The following is a 19,753-nucleotide window of genomic DNA, read 5'->3' as shown; positions in this document are numbered from 1 at the left end:
GGGCCATGTCTTCATGGCGAACGTCCATCACCCACTCGGTGGAGACTTGCTCCGACACTAACCGCGCGTGCGGCAGCAAGCTCTCCCTGATTGACTGGATGTCCTCCATGCTCAGGCCTTCAGCATACCCGCTGCAGATAGTGGTGAAGTCTAGATTTGGGTGGTGCGTTGCCACTGAGGTCAGCACCCCTGACGTCCTATAAAACAGCCCGCTCCTAACAAGGTCCTTGACCGCGTTCAGGACCTCCGCCAGCTGGACAGCAGGCACGCTAGTGCTTGGCACCAACCCGAAGACTTCCGAGACGACGAGTTGGGCAACATTGCGGATCTAGTCAAGGTCCCCCTTAAGAGCACATCGCTCTTCATGGGACTTGGCCAGCTCCTCCGCATTTCAACTGAGGGTCGCCTTGGTCGTCTCTAGGTCCTGCTCCAGCGTCTTCACCTTTCCATCCAGCTCTGAAGGAGGGGCAACAAGCTCAGGAACAGGCTGAAGAAAGAAACCAATGCAATGAAAAACAATAAAGGGTGCGTACTAGTGTGAGAGTTCTCAAGGGTGGAGAATTCCTCCGCCTGTCGAGTCGCCTACGTGCACAGCCGAGTGTTCACCTCCTCTGTCCCCATCACCCGACCTCGGAGCTCGAGCACCACCTGGTTCGCCTACGACCGGGCCCTTCACTCTACTTCTAGGGCCATCCACGCTGACTCTAGGGCGGCCCGCTCTGATGCTAGAGCACTCCGCTCTGTGTCGGTGTTTCGTACAAGCACCGGCAAGTAAATTTATAGTAATGCGCGTTAGGCTCGGATGGTGCGCTAAAGGACACAAGATTTATACTGGTTCGGGCCGAATGTCCCTATGTCCAGTTTGTTGCTGCTCGTGTTATTAGCACCGTGAACGGTTTGTAGTAGGGGGTACAAACGATCGAGAGAGGGACTGGTCCCAAGTCTCTGATCGAAGGGTTGAAAGGAGGCCAAGAGCTTTGTAGCAGCTTGACTGTGTGTGTGTCTGGTGTTGTTCGGTCAAAAGTCCGTCCCTTTGATGGGGGAAGCGCATCCCCTTTTATAGATGAAGGGGCTAGCTTTACAAGGATGAGGGCTTTACCTAGTCTTGTGGCTCACGTCTACGCGGCCTGGTTCTTCATTCTGATGAGTGCGAAGGAAGATAAGCGCCTACAATACTGTCGATGCCTCTGTAGAATTTCAGGTTGGTTATAGAATGCTGCCCTATGTAGGGTATGGGTTGCAGCATGGTGGTTTGACTTATGAGCCTCCCCAGCCTTGCTCCGCATGCCTTCTGGTTCCTATGAGTCTTTGTCGGAGGGACATGGGGTCGGGGTCCGGAGTAGCGCCGTGGGCAAGCTATCCTGACTTGGTGGACCTGAGGGGTCGGGAAGCGGGCTCCGCTCCCTTGGGCCCATAGCGTGGTGACGGAAAATCCATCGTTCGTGGAGATAACAAATTCTTTTCTGGAGCGTAGCGGTTGTCGTATATCTCTGTCGGGTTCTATGTCCCAGAGCTGAAGGCAGCGCCTACAACTCTACAAGGCGAGGAACACGCACCTGTAATACCTTTTGGGCTCTGTGGCACCCAGAAGGGTCTAAAGCACCTGTCCCATCGTTTCCTGGTAGTACTTTTCCTACCATGGCGCAGGGTATGGTCCTTGGAGCCATGGTTGACCCGAACGTCTTGTCTTGCCCTGTACCCATCATCATGAGGGAATGGGGAGAAGTTATTAGGTAAGATGAAACCAATCTTTAGATATCGAGCAGGGCGAGGCTTGTTCCTGGCCATCGGGTGAAGCAGAGACCAGTCCTTATCTCCTGGGCAAGACCGAGCCTGCCCCTCTGGGGTCGGGCAAGGCGGAGTCTATCCCTCAGCCCTCAGGTGAGACTGAGCCCATCCCAAAGGCGTCGGGCGAGACGGAGACTAGCCCTAAGCCCTCGGGCGAGGCAGAGCTATCTTCAAAGGTGTCGGGTGAGGCAGAGTCTATCCCTCAGCCCTCGAGTGAGACCGAGCCCGTCCCAAAGGCGTCGGGCGAGACGGAGACTAGCCCTGAGCCCTTAGGAGAGGCAGAGCTATCTTCAAAGGCGTCGGGCGAGGTGGAACCAGACTCCTGTCATTCGAACAAGGGACGTAATGGCGCCCTTATCCATCCAGAAGTTTTTAATGTTCATTGGTTATTGGTTCCACCTTCTGGGGTACCCCGCTATTAGGTCCCCGATAGTAGCCCCCGAGCCTCTAGGTGATTTGAGTAGAACCGCCTGGAGGGTATTTTTTGATTTCATCGAAGTTACTTTGCCAGAGGGTGCGCGCGAGCGCACCCGATGGGTGTAGCCCCCGAGCCCCCGGGTGATTCGAGTAGAGTCGCCTAGGGGGTTGTATCGGACCCTTCGCGGGTAAGGCTGAAGGACTTAGTTTTTCGTCAACTGGATGTTTTTCCGAGGGGCTCATGGCATCCCGTTCGTGGGGAACTCATTCAGGGCTGACCTAACTGGTGCTTGTGCCCTTGATTTTGGATTGTTCGCGGACCCTTCCTCAGTTGGGCCGGCCACCGAGCTTCTGGGCCCTAGGTGGGCCAAAGAGAAAAAAGGTCTTCGTGGCTTGTGTTTCCCAGGTGGGTAGAGAGTCTGGATTCACCTGGGGAAGGTGAACCGTCCACTATGATTTTTGGGGTGAGAGGATAGGGACTGCGGGCGTGTGTCCCGCGACGTGATGTGGTGGTGTGCGTGGTAGGCTCAGAGATCGAGGCAGACGGTTGCCCCTCTTGCGTCCGTCGCCTCTATAAAACCATGGGGTTTGCCCCCAAGGTTCCGTATTTCGCTCCCCTACCTTTGCATTCTGAAACATCTGCCGCCAATTGCCCCAGCCTCCTATGCCCGCATCGCCACCGTCGACTGGCTTGCATTCGTGTTGCAGTCGCCGTCAAGCTTGCGCCTACCCTGTAGCCGCCATCGAGCTCGTGCCCACCTTTCTCCCCAATTGCTTTAATGGTGTTGTGTGTAACACCTCGGGTGTTAGCCTTGCATAACTTGACTTGCATAACATGAGCATGATCATCAAGCATTCATAAACAAGCATTTACAAATGAAACATTGGCTTGAAACATCTGCAACGTTTGCTTGTTATCGCATGTTTCTTAAACATATGCAACTTTTCTCGTTATTTCATGTCTCCATGTATCTATGCATATGATCATGAGTGGACACATGTACTTGGTGGATGTGAGTCACACAAACATATAGCAACACCTAGGTTAGCAAATAGGACTTTGTCATGGTCAAATTTCATGAAACAACACTTAAGCTTCATGTGATTACACTAACTAGCACTATGAGTGACTACTACATGAAATGATTGAATGACCTTGCAAATTGCTTAAACATGTTTAGAGTATCATTATGAACAACTTTGATATTCATGGTTAGGGGTAAAAAGGTCATTAAGCCATGCTTTGATGTGTATCATCATTTAAATGTGACATGTTTGACCAAGTTTGAACTAGGTGTTACAGACCTTGCATGGAGGAGATCACTAAAGCAAAGTTGTAGTATTTGACATAAGGAACAACTTTTATTTTTGGGTCATTGACTGATTTAGCTTCTAACATGCTCGAATTGGTATCACAAGAATCAGAAAAATCAACATCTCATGACTTACGAAATTTTGCTAAGTCCTTGATTCACTGACAGCCTGACAAACCCATCTTGGTGATGATATTACTCGTTATTGGTTGAGAATTAGAGCATGATCCTTGAACGAAAGTTGTTGCTGGTACATTAGACTTCAACTTTGATGTACTAAGTTTTTGCTGAAAGCCCATAGTCAAGAAGTTTTAATCATTGCAATACGTGCTGTCAGGCTCGGTTTTGGTTTAACTGGCGAACTAAACCATCAGCATTGTGGCCGACCGGCGTCAGTCGTCGCACGCCGTGTGGTGGCTGGCAAGCGCCGCGTGTCGCAGGAGCCTCGCCACGTGTGGCCAAGGTAGGCCCGTGCATGTCTTAACATCGCCCGCACCCACCCGCACTCAGCCAAGCTCTCCAGTCGCCTCGCCTCAGCCTCATTTCCTCGCCGCAGCAGCAGCCAAGCTCCTCCCCGCCTCCGCCGTCGCCATAGCCGCGCCAAGCCTCGCTGAGCCGCCCATTCGTCACCACAGCGGCACCACCATCACCCCAGCAGCTCACCGCATCCACCAGTACCCGCTGCCAATGCTTGGTAAGCCACAGCAACGTGCACGAGCTCGCCGGAGCTCCGCCGCTAGCCCCGTCACCGTGGCCACGTCGCCACCGACCATCCCAAGCCACGATAGGGCGCTAGCTAGGTCCAGCGTAGCTCAGTGATGCTCGGCGTAGCATTCAATCGAGTTGCCGTAGCCTCCACCAGCGCCTCGCCATCGTCCAGCGCCACCGCTCCGCCATGAGCGCCGCCGCCGTTGCTAGCACCGACGAGCAGTCCCACCAAGTAGATGGTTGTGTGCGCAAAGTCGAGTAGAACATCTGGTGAAGATGTCACTCCCGGCGAACTCACCGCCGTTGAGTTCTGGCCGCGCCAGTAGAGTAGCGCCGCCGGCTCTGTTTCCGTCTCAATGACATGTGGGGTCCCCTGACTGACGGGTCCCACCGGTCAGCGACTCTGTAGTTGAAAGCTAGGTCATTTGATTCCAGATTTTGATTTGTTTTGTGATTTTTATATCTTCAGTTTGATAGCTCCAAAAATTGTGAAATAAATCTGGTTATGTTCCTTAGGAAGTGTAGTATTTAGGAAAAATATATTCTTGACAATTATAGTAGAAGTTTTTGGAGATTTAAATAGAGATTTGAAATGTGCTTTTGAATGCATGCAAATTTGTTTATTTTATATCTAGAGTTCCTGTGCTCCAAAATTTATGAAATTTTTTTGGTAAGCTAGTCTTAGCATATATGAGCTCTGGTAAAAATTTGAGGATCAGTGCATGTGTAGATTTGTAGTTATAGATTTTTCTTTTATAAATAGTTAATCCTTGCATGAATTTTCATAAATTAATTATGAATCCAAAAGTCCTAAAATTTGTTGGGGGTAATCCTAGTACCAAAAGGATGCTAAAAAAAGGAAATCTGTTGCTTGACACTTTTCACTAGGGTTTTCTATTTATGCTACTTTAAGCCTTTCTGTCTTGTCATTTTTGTATAGGGTGTTTTATTGAATAAAATGTCATGAAACTTTTACAGTAGTCCTTTGATAGCATTAGTAAGGCACTGTAAATTTTTGAGAATTTATGAAGTACATCTGGTATATGTTTATTATTTAACCTGGATATCTAAATAAAATAATAAAGGCATTTAAATAAATAGTTTGGGGCTTCACCATTATATTGTCTTGAATGTAGTTGGTATGCTTAAACTGTTGTTAGACTTTAGGTTATCAAACTTTGAGAGATTACATGAAGTAGAAGTATTGTTGATTAAAATGCAAATGTAGAAGGATTCCGGACAGATTCTGTTGTTTGATAAGTTGCATGATAGGGATGATGTTTGCTGTAAAAATGGTTAATAACAAAGTTGTAGATAATTTGATAAGCTTTCCAGAAAGTCCAGGATCACTGCATTTGGATTAGTACAACTCCAGTTATGAGTAAAACAAATTGCTGCTGTTTTGTGGTCTAGTCGATGCATTGTGGAAATAGTTAATTAAATAATCGAGAAGAGATATGCACCTACTCAATAAACATGATGCACTTGTTAACATATATGCATTCGTAATACTTATGCCATATTCATGCATCTAGGATCGGAGGAAGATATAACGTTGCTGGAATTCGAAGAAGCAGAGGAAGGGGACCAGCAGGAGAATCCGCAAGCCGCAGCTCCCGAAGGCGTGGAGCAGAATCCTGAAGAGCTTCCGGAGTGCCCTGACCACCGCCCTACTTCCTTTCTACGAGGCAAGCCCCGGAGCATTCTAAGTCTCCCAGTATTTTACAAATGATTACTTAAGTACTTATGATTGATGCATTAGGTTATAAGAGTTGAATGGAACCACTTGATGCATACAAATTCCTTGTCTAGATATTACACCTTTAACCGGTATAGGTCTAGGATCGAATATATGCTTAGCCATGCTTAGACCGGTAGAAGTCGGGTGATGTCCTGTCACCTACGAGATATAGGTGGATACCAGAGCACGGTTGGCTATATCTGCTATTGTGGAATAGAACCATGAGGTAAAAGTAAATCAAGACCAGACGGGAGGTCGATAGAGAAGCAACAAGACATGGAGGTCTTGGGTGTAGATCTATCCCTGTCTGTGTTGGTTAAGGACCGTACCGTTGTTGGAACTTCTGACAAGATTGAACGCATGCCTCTCACTTAGCTAGCTGAATAACTCGTTCCGACCGCGAAGCCGAGTAATTCAACTCAGGGCGGGACCCATTCTATTGTGCGCTCCTTCTAGGGAACGATCAGACTGAGCCCAAGGGTAGGCTTAGCCTAAACATCCTAGCATCTGGTGTTCCAGATTGTGTGGCGCGGTACAGACCCGCGAAATGTGTACCTGAGTTGTACCAAAGGTGACTTAAGGCTATCGTGGCTGATAGACCTGGGTTTGTGTTAGGAATAAATTCCCAGCTGGTTGAAATCGATTCGAATCGCCGTCTCTCCCGGATAGTGAGAAACTTGACTAGCTCCAACATCGTAGTAACTGTGCTATGGAACATGATGGTTCGGAGGAATATGGAATTACAATACCTGCTATGGTTACTATTGTATGCTTTTAAATGATATACCACATGTTTGGCACAGGATAGTTGCTAATCTAGAAATGGATAGTTATAATTAACTTGATAAAGGAATCGTAATTGTACAATGAGTTAACGGCTTTCATGCAAAATGTTGTCGAGTTACGTCCCCTTATACAGCCGTGCATAATCCTTGGAGTCATTTATTTCTGGTTCATGACGGGTAAGTCTAGCTGAGTACCTTCTCGTACTCAGGGTTTTATTTCCCATTGTTGCAGATGGCACTGTGTATCATGGTTATTGCAAGAGTTGCTTCTATCCCACCATGGATGAGGAGTAAGCCTTGGGCAAGCTTCCTTATTAATCCCTATCCTTGCTTTTGTGGACCGTGATCTTACTTGGCACTGTATCAAACTATGTTGGAAACTTTATTTTCGAACTTATTTGCTTCCGCTTTATCTATCAAACTCGGTTTGTAATAACTTTTATTCGTACTCTGATGATGAAAGGTATCTGTGAACTTTATGTAATATGTGGCATGTATGTTGAATCCTATACGATCTTGGTTGTTATAAATTGTTTATCGAGACCCGTCGTGGTACTCGACGGACTACCGAGTTTATATGGGTTCAAGTATGATAGTGCGACCACTTGCGGGCTGCCATTGTACTTGTACTCTTATAAATTGGTCGGTTCTGCGACAGCTGGTATCAGAGCAAGATTCAACGTATTTGTCACAAGTGTATTTAAAACAAAAGTTTTTGTTTTCCAAAAACCCTTCTCTAGCAACTAATAGTTATATAATAGGTATTTGAAATCTAAAGTGTGCCAATGATCACTTTCCTTATGCCCAAATTAAGGACTATTAGGTGGCTATTTAAGTACTAACATGGGGGTTTTTACTTCATCGTCCATACGACGTGCTATTGTATGGATGCCATTCACTTGAGTGGTAATGTATGGATCAATTGCCTCTACACCAAGGTATGATGATGAGTGTATGACCGCAAGATGTAAGCATGTGGTCGGGGAGAGTTAGCTTTGGTATGGCTATGTATGCATGCTTGCATGTGTATATGGTACGTATTTAATTGTGGGTTTAAATTATTGTCGGGTAGATTGATACGGAAGTATCTGTATGGGTATACATATATGGAAGTATTTACAGTTACATTCTGCATATTTCATTATGGGTTTAGGGCTGAAATGAAATTTTATGCAGGTACACTAACAATGAAACGTGTAGCCCGACTAGTTACGCTATATATGAGAGAACGAATGTATGCCACCATGTCTACCATTAGAAACAAATTTTTCCTAAGTTTGTGAGGACGTACGGAACGAGCATGCATCATGATAATTACCATTCACATAATTACATTGTTCCTCCCCTTATAAAATTTCTTACTCGGTTATGTAACTCTTATTGATTACGGCATTGTCTCACCAAGTGGTGCATGTTAATGGTGCAGATGGCACGCACAAAGCAGACCACTCGCAAGTCCACCGGAGGCAGAGCTCCTAGTCGTCAGCTTGCTCCACGTACCCGTCAACGTCACACGTTTCTTGGAGAGTTTGGGATGCCTACACTCTTGTGGAGAGTGCTCAGCTATGTAGGCTATCCTAATAGAATGGAACCCCGCTACTTCTGGGCAAATGAGCAGTTGGGAGAGAGTCTCTTGGTTACTGTGGAGGCCGTTGTTCACCCCTGAGGTGATGATTCTGAGTGGACAGGCTGGTGTTATGAGTCAACTGGCAGAACTGCTGAAGAAGCAGCTGGCAGGGCAGCCTTTGGGATCTTGAGGGATATCATGGATTGTTTTTGTCAGGAGCTGGCAGCCGCTTTGGTTGGAGTCTTTCCGAGGGGCAAGCCCTCCACTGACTCATGGCAGCAGGCAAGAGGAAGACCCTTGGAGATTGGTGCAGTAGAAGGGCAGAACAGTGATAACCCTGCCATGAGCGCCATGTTCGTAGTGATGAGAGTGTTAGATGGAGTAGAAGGTAGTCTCAGACGTGTATCTGGTGCTCTTGGTCATGCTCGTGAGGATCGACGTTAGCTTCAGAGGGAGCACGACGCTGAGATTGAGAGGCTCAATGTAGAGATGGCTCAGTTAACTCACCAAAGGAATGCAGCCTGGTCCAGAGAAGATGTTCTGAGAGCTCGACAATTTGAGCTGGAGCAGCAGCTGGCCAATGCGGAAGAATACAACGATAACCTACATGAGGAGGTTCAACTGCTGAATAACTAGCTCCACCCTTATGTTCTGCCTAGAGCCACAGAGATGGATTAAGAAGTGGAGCCTGAAGAAGAAGTGGAGCCTGAAGAAGGGGATGATCCTACGTCTGACCTCGATAGTGATCATGATGAGGATTAGATCGCTTAGTACTTAGTGGAAGGGCTAATGTATCACCTTTATTCATGTAATGGACCTGTAGTTCGAATTTGGCATTAGTAATCTGACTATCATGTAATATCGTTAATTGCACGACTATCGCACATTTGGTTGAACATCAATGCAATTCCAGTCCTTTGTTGGTGATCACGATTTAAATTTGCATGCATTATGAGCGCGCTAAGTGATCAAATTGGGGATGTCATGTTGCGAGAATGAATTGTTATGCCTCTGTTTTTATTGTGATTTTGAGAAATTTCTCCAGTAATTTTAGTTTGGCATGATTATGATTCATCTGCAATCTCTTGGCATCCACCAATAATAGCTTATTGTTGCAACTTCGTAGATGACGCGCACCCGTGCTGGAGCTAGTGGCAGCTAGGATGGCAACCATGATGACTTGCCACCACCACCGCCGCCGTCCGCTCAGGAGTTCTTTACCCAGTTCCTGGGGAGCTAGAGGACAATGGAGGAAGCTTTGCGCCTCATCGCGCAAAACACCGCTCGTGGCCACCCACATCAACCACGGACCGAGCCAAATCAGCACAGTACATTCAAGGAGTTTCTGGATACGAAGCCTCCAATCTTCAAGGTGGCTGAGGAACCACTATAGGCTGATGAGTGACTCAACACCATTGAGCAGAAATTTTGTCTGCTGAGGGTCACCGAGCATCTGAAAGCTGAGTATGCTTCTCATCAGCTGCAAGGACCAGCAGGGATCTGGTGGACACATTTCCTGTCGTCTTTGCCTACTAATGTGCGAGTTACCTGGGAACAGTTCAAGCTGGCTTTTAGGGGACACCATATTCCCTTGGGCTTGATGCGCATGAAAGCGGCCGAATTTATGAGGCTCACTCAAGGAACAAAGTCACTCACAGAATATATGCACGCATTCAACAACCTATCCAGATATGCTCCAGGTTTTGTGGATACCGAGGAGAAAAAGATAGAGAGTTTTAAGCGAGGTCTGGGTACCAAACTGATGAAGACCATGGTCAATTCTAGGTGTGCCATGTACAATGAGTTTATTAGTGATGCCTTGACCCAAGAAAACCATAACAACATGCATGCAGTTGCTAAGGGTCGCAAGAGGGCATATGAGGCAGGTGCCTCCGGATCTTTCCAGTCAAAAGCGCCTATCACAGCTAGGCCATAATTCCGTCCACCTGCACCCAAGTTTAGGCCTCCACCACCTAAAGCGCAGAATAACAGGCCATAGAAACCATTCCGTAAGGCGTTCACTATTGCCTTACCAAAAGTAAATGGTAGTCAGGACAGCTCCATAGGCTTCAGAAATAATCAACCATGTTTCAACTACAACCAACTGGGTCATTGGTCCAAGGAATGCCCCCACCCCAAGAAGAATGGCAACCCAAATCAGAACAATCAGAGGCAGGCGAATGCCAGGGCACGTCAGGGACACGTGCATTATACCACTGTGGAGGAAGTGCCCACTGGAGAAGTTGTCACGGCTGGTATGTTTCTTATCAACAAGCATCCCGCTATTGTTTTATTTGATTCAGGAGCTTCTCATTCATTTATGAGTCAAGAATTTGCATCTAGACATGATCAAGAAATAATTTAAGTAAATAAAGGGGGTTATAACATAAATTCAGCAGGGGGTACTGTTACTACCAAAAAGATAGTCAAAAATGTACTCATCTCTATATAAGGGAGGGAGTACACAACGGATTTGATAATATTGCCCGGGTTATCGATAAGTGTAATCTTAGGCATGAATTGGATGAAGGATCATGGTGTTCTTATTGACACTAGCACCCGTACTATTATGTTGAGAGAACCCACAGGAGGGAATGCTTTTCTAGTACCACTCTCCCACGATTTCGAACCCCAACATTTAGCCTGTGCTATCCAAACCACCACACTTTGTGATATTCCAGTGGTTTGTGAGTTTCCGGATGTATTTCCTGAGGAATTACCAGGTCTACCACCGGATAGGGACGTGGAATTTAACATCGAGTTAGTGCCAGGTACAGCACCCATATCTAGAAGGCCCTATAGAATGCCACCCAATGAGTTAGCGGAACTTAAGGTTCAATTGCAAGATCTATTGGACAAGGGTCTTATCCAACCTAGCTCATCTCCGTGGGGATGTCCAGCCTTGTTTGTGAAAAAGAAGGACAAGTCACTAAGAATGTGTGTAGATTACAGACCACTCAATGCTGTGACCATCAAGAACAAATATCCATTGCCTCGCATCGACATCTTGTTCGATCAGCTAGCAAAGGCAAAGGTATTCTCCAAAATTGATTTGAGATCAGGTTACCATCAGATAAAGATCAGACCGGAGGATATACCAAAAACTGCTTTCTCTACTAGGTACGGCTTATATGAGTATTTAGTTATGTCTTTCAGACTAACAAATGCTCCAACCTACTTCATGTACCTGATGAACTCGGTATTCATGCCCGAACTCGACAAGTTCATGGTCGTGTTTATTGATGATATATTGATTTATTCAGAAAATGAGTCAGATCATGAAGAGCATCTGAGGATTGTTTTATCCAGATTGAGGGAGCATAAGCTATATGTGAAATTTAGCAAGTGTGAATTTTGGATGAGCAAAGTACCTTTCTTAGGTCACATCTTATCAAGGGATGGAATCTCCATAGACCCATCAAAAGTACAAGAGGTCATGGATTGGAAAGCCCCAACTTCGGTTCATGAAGTTCGGAGTTTTCTAGGGTTAGCAGGATATTATCGTCGTTTCATTCTAGATTTCTCAAAGATAGCTAAGCCTATGACCAGACTACTTCAGAAGGATGAGAAGTACAATTGGACACCAGAATGTGAAACAGCTTTTCACACCCTCAGAATGTTGTTGACTATAGCACCTGTGCTGGCACAACCAGACATTGAAAAGCCTTTTGATGTATTTTGTGATGCATCGGGAATAGGTTTGGGGTGTGTGCTTATGCAAGAAGGAAGAGTTATTGCATATGCTTCTCAGCAATTGAGGAAACATGAAGTCAACTACCCTACACATGATTTGGAACTTGCAGCCGTTGTTCATGCATTAAAGATATGGAGACATTACTTGTTGGGCAATGTATGTCATATCTATACTGACCACAAAAGTCTCAAGTATATCTTTACCCAACCAGAGCTGAACATGAGACAACAAAGATGGTTAGAGCTAATTAAGGACTACAATTAGAAGTGCATTACCATCCGGGTAAAGCAAATGTAGTAGCCGATGCACTTAGTCGGAAGTCTCATTACAACACTGTGGAAGCATTATTGGAAGATGGATTCAACTTATTACATCCTACTGTACTACACAATATCACAATCAGTTGTTCACTTGAGAGCAAAATCATAGAGCTACAGCAGACAGATGTAGGAATAAGTCACATCAAGAGGAAAATGCAAGAGCAAGAAACCAAACATTTTAGATTGGACGAAAGAGGTGTATTATGGTTTGAGGACCGACTAGTGGTACCAAAAGACCGTGAGCTAAGGAATCAAATTTTAGATGAAGCTCACTCGTCCAAATTGTCTATCCATCCGGGTAGTAGTAAGATGTACCAAGATTTGAAAACCCGTTTTTGGTGGACTAAGATGAAGAAAGAGATCGCAGCCTATGTCGCTAGGTGCGATAACTGCAGTAGAGTAAAAGCTATCCATATGAAAACTACTGGATTACTTCAGCCATTGCCTATTCCAGGATGGAAATGGGAGGAAATCAGCATGGACTTTATCATAGGCCTTCCAATGACACCACAAGGTCACAATTCAATATGGGTTATTGTTGATCGTCTCACCGAGTCAGCACATTTTGGACCAGTTCACACAACATATCACGTGGGGAAATACTCTGAGATATATGTTTCCCAGATCGTGAGACTACATGGAGTACCTAGGACTATAATCTCAGATCGAGGACCATAGTTCATAGCTCGTTTCTGGGAGCACTTACACCAGGCCTTAGGAACCAAGCTAATCAGAAGTTCGGCATACCATCCGCAAACTTTAGGACAGACGGAGCGAGTGAACCAAATCCTAGAAGATTTGCTTAGAGCTTGTGTTATATCTTCAAAAGGTTCATGGGAGAAATGGTTACCTTTAGCTGAATTCTCCTATAACAACAGTTATCAAGCGAGTATCAAGATGGCTCCATTTGAAGCCTTGTATGGCCGAAAATGTAGAACTCCATTGAATTGGATTGAACCCGGTGAAAGGAGATACTTTGGTATTGACTTTGTCAATGAAGCCGAAGAGCAAGTACATATCATCCAACAACATATGAAGGCAGCTCAATCAAGACAGAAGAGTTATGCCGACAGAAGAAGAAGACCACTGACTTTTGAAGTGGGTGACTATGTATACTTGAAAGTATCGCCCATGAAAGGTGTGAAGAGATTTGGGATGAAAAAGAAGCTTTCACCAAGATATGTAGGGCCATACAAAATTTTGGAACGAAAAGGAAATGTTGCGTATAAGTTACAACTTCCACCAGAGATGAGTGCAATATTTGATGTGTTCCATGTTTCTCAGTTGAAGAAATGTCTACGAGTACCTGAAGAAACTATTGCACCCACCAACGTGTAGCTTCAATCGGATTTGACCTATGAAGAAAAGCCAATTCGAGTATTAGAGGAGATGGAGAGAGAGTAACACGGAGTAAGATTATTAAGTTCTATAAGGTGGTGTGGAACAATCACAGTGAACAAGATGCTACGTGGGAGAGAGAAGATTATTTACGAGAAGTTTATCCCACCTTTTTCCAAGAATGGTAGGTCTTGCAAATCTCAGGACGAGATTTTTATAAGGGGGAGGGGCTGTAACACCTCGGGTGTTAGCCTTGCATAACTTGACTTGCATAACATGAGCATGATCATCAAGCATTCATAAACAAGCATTTACAAATAAAACATTGGTTTGAAACATCTGCAACGTTTGCTTGTTATCGCATGTTTCTTAAACATATGCAACTTTTCTCATTATTTCATGTCTCCATGTATCTATGCATATGATCATGAGTGGACACATGTACTTGGTGGATGTGAGTCACACAAACATATAGCAACACCTAGGTTAGCAAATAGGACTTTGTCATGGTCACATTTCATGAACCAACACTTAAGCTTCATGTGATTACACTAACTAGCACTATGAGTGACTACTACATGAAATGATTGAATGACCTTGCAAATTGCTTAAACATGTTTAGAGTATCATTATGAACAACTTTGATATTCATGGTTAGGGGTAAAAAGGTCATTAAGCCATGCTTTGATGTGTATCATCATTTAAATGTGACATGTTTGACCAAGTTTGAACTAGGTGTTAGAGACCTTGCATGGAGGAGATCACTAAAGCAAAGTTGTAGTATTTGACATAAGGAACAACTTTTATTTTTGGGTCATTGACTGATTTAGCTTCTAACATGCTCGAATTGGAATCACAAGAATCAGAAAAATCAACATCTCATGACTTACGAAATTTTGCTAAGTCCTTGATTCACTGACAGCCTGACAAACCCATCTTGGTGATGATATTACTCGTTATTGGTTGAGAATTAGAGCATGATCCTTGAACGAAAGTTGTAGCTAGTACATTAGACTTCAACTTTGATGTACTAAGTTTTTGCTGAAAGCCCATAGTCATGAAGTTTTAATCGTTGCAATACGCGATGTTAGGCTCGATTTTGGCTTAACTGACGAACTGAACCATCAGCGTTGTGGCCGACCGGCGTCAGTCGTCGCACGCCGCGTGGTGGCTGGCAAGTGCCGCGCGTCGCAGGAGCCTCGCCGCATGTGGCCAAGGTAGGCCCATGCACGTCTTAACATCGCCCGCACCCACCTGCACTCAGCCAAGCTCTCCAGTCACCTCGCCTTGGCCTCATTTCCTCACCGCAGCAGCAGCCAAGCTCCTCCCCACCTCCGCCATCGCCATAGCCGCGCCAAGCCTCGCTGAGCCGCCCATTCGTCACCATAGCGGCACCACCATCACCCCAGCAGCTCACCGCATCCACCAGTACCCGCTGCCGGTGCTTGGTAAGCCACAGCAATGCGCACGAGGTCGCCAGAGCTCCACCGCTAGCCCCGTCACCGTGGCCACATCGCCACCGACCATCCCAAGCCACGATAGGGCGCTAGCTAGGTCCGCCGTAGCTCGGTGATGCTCGGCGTAGCATTCGATCGAGTTGCCGTAGCCTCCATCGGCGCCTCGCCATCGTCCAGCGCCACCGCTCCACCATGAGCGCCACCGCCGTTGCTAGCACCGACGAGCAGTCCCACCAAGTAGATGGTTGTGTGCGCAAAGTCGAGTAGAACATCTAGTGAAGATGTCACCGCCGGCGAACTCACCGCCATTGAGTTCTGGCCACGCCAGTAGAGTAGCGCCGCCGGCTCTGTTTCCGTCTCAATGACATGTGGGGTCCCCTGACTGACGGGTCCCACCGGTCAGTGACTCTGTAGTTGAAAGCTAGGTCATTTGATTCCAGATTTTGATTTGATTTGTGATTTTTATATCTTTAGTTTGATAGCTCCAAAAATTGTGAAATAAATCTGGTTATGTTCCTTAGGAAGTGTAGTATTTAGGAAAAATATATTCTTGACAATTACAGTAGAAGTTTTTGGAGATTTAAATAGAGATTTGAAATGTGCTTTTGAATGCATGCAAATTTGTTTATTTTATATCTAGAGTTCCTGTGCTCCAAAATTTATGAAATTTTTGTGGTAACTTTATTTTCGAACTTATTTGCTTCCGCTTTATCTATCAAACTCGGTTTGTAATAACTTTTATTCGTACTCTGATGATGAAAGGTATCTGTGAACTTTATGTAATATGTGGCATGTATGTTGAATCCTATACGATCTTGGTTGTTGTAAATCGTTTATCGAGACCCGTCGTGGTACTCGATGGACTACCGGGTTTATATGGGTTCAAGTATGATAGTGCGACCACTTACGGGCTGCCATTGTACTTGTACTCTTATAAATTGGTCGGTTCTGTGACATTGTGGGGCAGATCTAGCATCACCTCACGGCGTTTGGAGGGCCTCGTCCACCATGGCCTTCTCCGCCCGCTGTCCGCCGTCCAGGAGTGGCTGCTACCTGGTGACGAGGGTGAGCCGATGCCGCCCGAAGGGTATGTCGTCTCTTTTGCCATCTTCCGTGAGCGGGGATTTGCGGTACCCACGCATAGATTCCTTCGGAGGCTGCTAGATTATTATGAGGTGGAGCTGCAGCATGTAACTCCCAATGGGGTTCAACACATGGCAGCGTTTGTTGCCTTGTGCGAGGGTTTCCTGGGGATCGATCCCCATTTCGATCTGTGACGGTATTTCTTTACCATTAGTTTGTCAAAGAGGAAGGTTGGGGGGAAGGATGTGAGCGTGCCGATGGGATGTGCCAGCATTCATTTGCGCCATACCCAGTCGAAGGGTTACCCGTTCATGCGTCTGGCGACCTCCAACAAGGGATGGCACTCGCAGTGGTTTTATGTAAGGGATGATGTGAGTGCCACCCTACCGAGGTACACCGGGTGTCTTATTGAAAAGACTCCGGAGTCGTGGGGCTGGGGCGTCCAGTTCAAAGACAAGAAACACCTTTCCGACCTTCTTTTCGCCCTCCAAGCCCTGAAGGAACGGGGCGTAAAGGGGGCGGGGATTATCGGTGCCTATCATGCGAGGAGGGTGGCGCCGCTAATGGTGCGCGTGCTTCCCCTGCATCAGATGATGCCTGGGATGTTGTTCGAGGGGATGGTGCTTGTTGACGAGGCACTCCCTTTCTCGGAAGTGGCGTAGCGCATCAAGGAGGCGATGGAGCCGATGAAGGATTCCGCAGGCGGTGTCCTCGACATTGTGTATCCGATGCCCGGACATCCCCCAATGCGGCCAGAACCTGGGTTCTTCGAATTCGTAAGCCTTCTTCTCCCGTGCTCTTTCTTTTTCCTGAATCTCCATTTTTTCTGATACTCGCTTTTGTGATGTTGGGACCAGTCGAGGGGGCTAGTCTTCAAAGACAGTCTAGTTCCGCTGCCAAAGGACAAGGCCGTGGTGGTGGCAAATTGACTCGTGGCCAAGCGGGACAAGAAAGCAAGGGAGTAGATGAAGAAGAAGAAACGACTGAAGCAGGAAGCACGAGATCGGGGAGAGGACGTGAGCAGTGAGGATGACGACGATGATGATGATGATGACGATGAGGTAGCCATTGGCGTGGATTGGGGCATCCTAGAGGATGAGGACACGCTAACAAGTGGCCACCCATCCGTGCAGGGACCCTTCCTGTTCCACGCGGAGGGAAGTGAGTCGGTGGAGGCCGGAGAGTCCGCCACTTCACACGGCGTGCCGCCCGAGGATCGGTGGATGGGGGAAGGCGGGCTTGCCGCCGCCGACCCCGATATGATGGTGGAGGGGAGTGGCTCTGATGCCATGCCCCATGAGACGATGGAGGGGAGCGGCTCTAGTGCCGCGCCCCATGAGATGATGGAGGGGAGCAGCTCTGGTGCCGCGCCCCATGACGAGGTGAGGGAGATGAGCCCCACTGCCTCGGAGCAGGGGGCAGGCTCGAAACGGTCCCGCCTAGATGAGTCAGGGTAGGGATCTGGGGATCTATCCCCAAAATGCTTCTGCCGGCCGAGGGCGTCAGCATAAGCTGCTAATTCCCCTATTTTCATCCTTTGTCCATTTCTATTTTGACCTAATGGCTATTACCTTTGTGTAGGTTCTTGCGGATGGGTCACCCCCTGGGGCTAGCGCCCAAGAAGAGCCTCTCCATTCAAGTGGGACGAATGGCATCGCCTAGCGTCACCCCTGTTTTGGGTAGGAGTGGTGCCGATGTTGGAGCCGCGTTGGCCGACCCGACAGCGTCTATGGTGGCGCCCACGCCCACGGTGGTTACCGAGCAAGCGGCTTCCTCCGTGGTGGACGTGGTATAGCCGGCCGAGGGCCGCATACCACCGGTGGAGGTGGTCGTGACCGCGTCAAGCCAGGATCAGCCAGGCGTAGCCGCGGTGGCGCTCGAGGGCGTAGTGCAATCCGCACCACCGGGGGCCCAGGTGGATCCGGGCATGGCGCTCGAAGCGGCCTAGATGGAGGAGGGTCTGGTCGGAGGGTCCTCGAGCGCGGTGGTGGTGCCACATAGGGTCAGGAGGGAGTCGCCCTCGGCCCCTTTGTCAGGAGGAAGCCGCTCCCCCACGTGGGGGGAGCCGCCGCTCCAGTGTACGGCCACCCAGGATCCATCGTCGGCTCTTTTCTCGCTCGATGATCATGCCGAGAGCATGGAGCGGGAGGGTCTTGACATCGGAATCTCGACCATGCTAGATGCCCTGGACGAGGCCAGAGGAGCCCTGCGTGAAATTGTTGTTCCTACTACCCAGGTATTCGCTTGGTTTTCTTCTTTCTTCGCATGTTTTTGTGTTTTCGCATTTCTGATACCAGTCTTCTTCCTCTTTAGATTCTTATTGCTCGTAGCCAAAATAAATCCCGATTCCTCCGTGAGCAGAAGGCAGAGTGGGATCGCCTTTCTGAGGAGGCCCAGCTGCGAGCAGACATGGCTGCACAGCTTGCTGCCGCCAAGGAGCGGGAGGCCCAGGCGCATTAGGACGCGGAGGAGGCCCACGGGATGTTTGAGGATTTGTCGGTGAGGTCAAAGCTGGATGGGGAGGAGATCGCCAGGCTCTGAAAGGAGCGAGACAAACTGCTGCAGAGGAATTGCGCGGCTAATGAGAAGGCCGGCGAGGTCCTGAAGGAGCTGGAGATGGAGCAGGACCTCAGGCGGAAGGCCGAGAGTAGGGCCACGGCCCTTCAGCAGAAGGTGGATGAGGACGTCGAGGTGGTCCGCTCTCTCCGGGTAGATCTCAGTGACACGGTGAGTCGAAGGTTGAGCGCCGAAAACGTCTCCGTCAAGCTAGAAAAGGAGCTTGCCCATGCACGATCTTCTGCAAGCTACGGTCGGGGTGGTCCTTGATGCCCTGAAGGTGGTGGAGCCGGTGGAGACCAGCCCGCTCGCGGCTCATGCCACAGGTATCATGGCTTGGGTGGGCCAGCTTGAGGAGAGTGCTTTTCACGCCGGGATCACCCAGGCCTTCACCGTCACCCATGCCCATTACAAGAAGGAAATCAACCTAAAGGTGATGAGCGAAGGTTTCCCGTCCACCTATGAGGATGATGAGCTAGAGGCAATGGAGAAGATGGTTGCTCCCCTTGCGAAAAACCTGGCGGATAATCTGAAAGAGATGGTTCTCCCTACGCAGGAGTAGTTAGTCGAATAATTTTGAGAACAACTTATATGTAATATGTGAACAAGTGTCGGTATTTTCGAGTCTGGACGCAATTTCATGATTTTGCTTCGTAATTTCGTTTTGTTTGATTTTTTTGCGATCTTACCAATCTGTTCCCCCGAATCTTGCCGCTGGTCTTGATGCGAGGAGATTGTTTTGAAAGAAGGAAGGGAGGTAGCCGTACCTTAACCAGCCCCCGAGTAAGGTTCGACCCCCTGCATTTGCTAGGGTCAGGGGTTACTAGAGACCAGAACGTTCAGATGGAATCCCATTCTGTGGTTTTGGTGACAGGGTCGACGAAGTCCTTGGATGGCATTACAATATTCCCCGCCCTGTCTTCCAACAGAAATCCCCAACTGGGGACTCTATGGGCTCGGCAAGGTAGGGCCTTCGAACCTGTGTC

At 47.7% G+C, this 19,753-nt stretch overlaps 1 pseudogene; it reads left to right on the top strand.

Annotated features, from left to right (window-relative positions):
• Positions 1-16,873, top strand: part of LOC136491745 (uncharacterized) — a 109,573-nt pseudogene extending 92,700 nt beyond the window's left edge.
• The last annotated feature ends 2,880 nt before the right edge of the window (positions 16,874-19,753 follow it).

Source organism: Miscanthus floridulus, chromosome 11, assembly GCF_019320115.1.
Source record: "Miscanthus floridulus cultivar M001 chromosome 11, ASM1932011v1, whole genome shotgun sequence".
Lineage (NCBI taxonomy): Eukaryota > Viridiplantae > Streptophyta > Magnoliopsida > Poales > Poaceae > Miscanthus > Miscanthus floridulus.
This window is presented reverse-complemented; position numbering and strand designations above follow the sequence as displayed.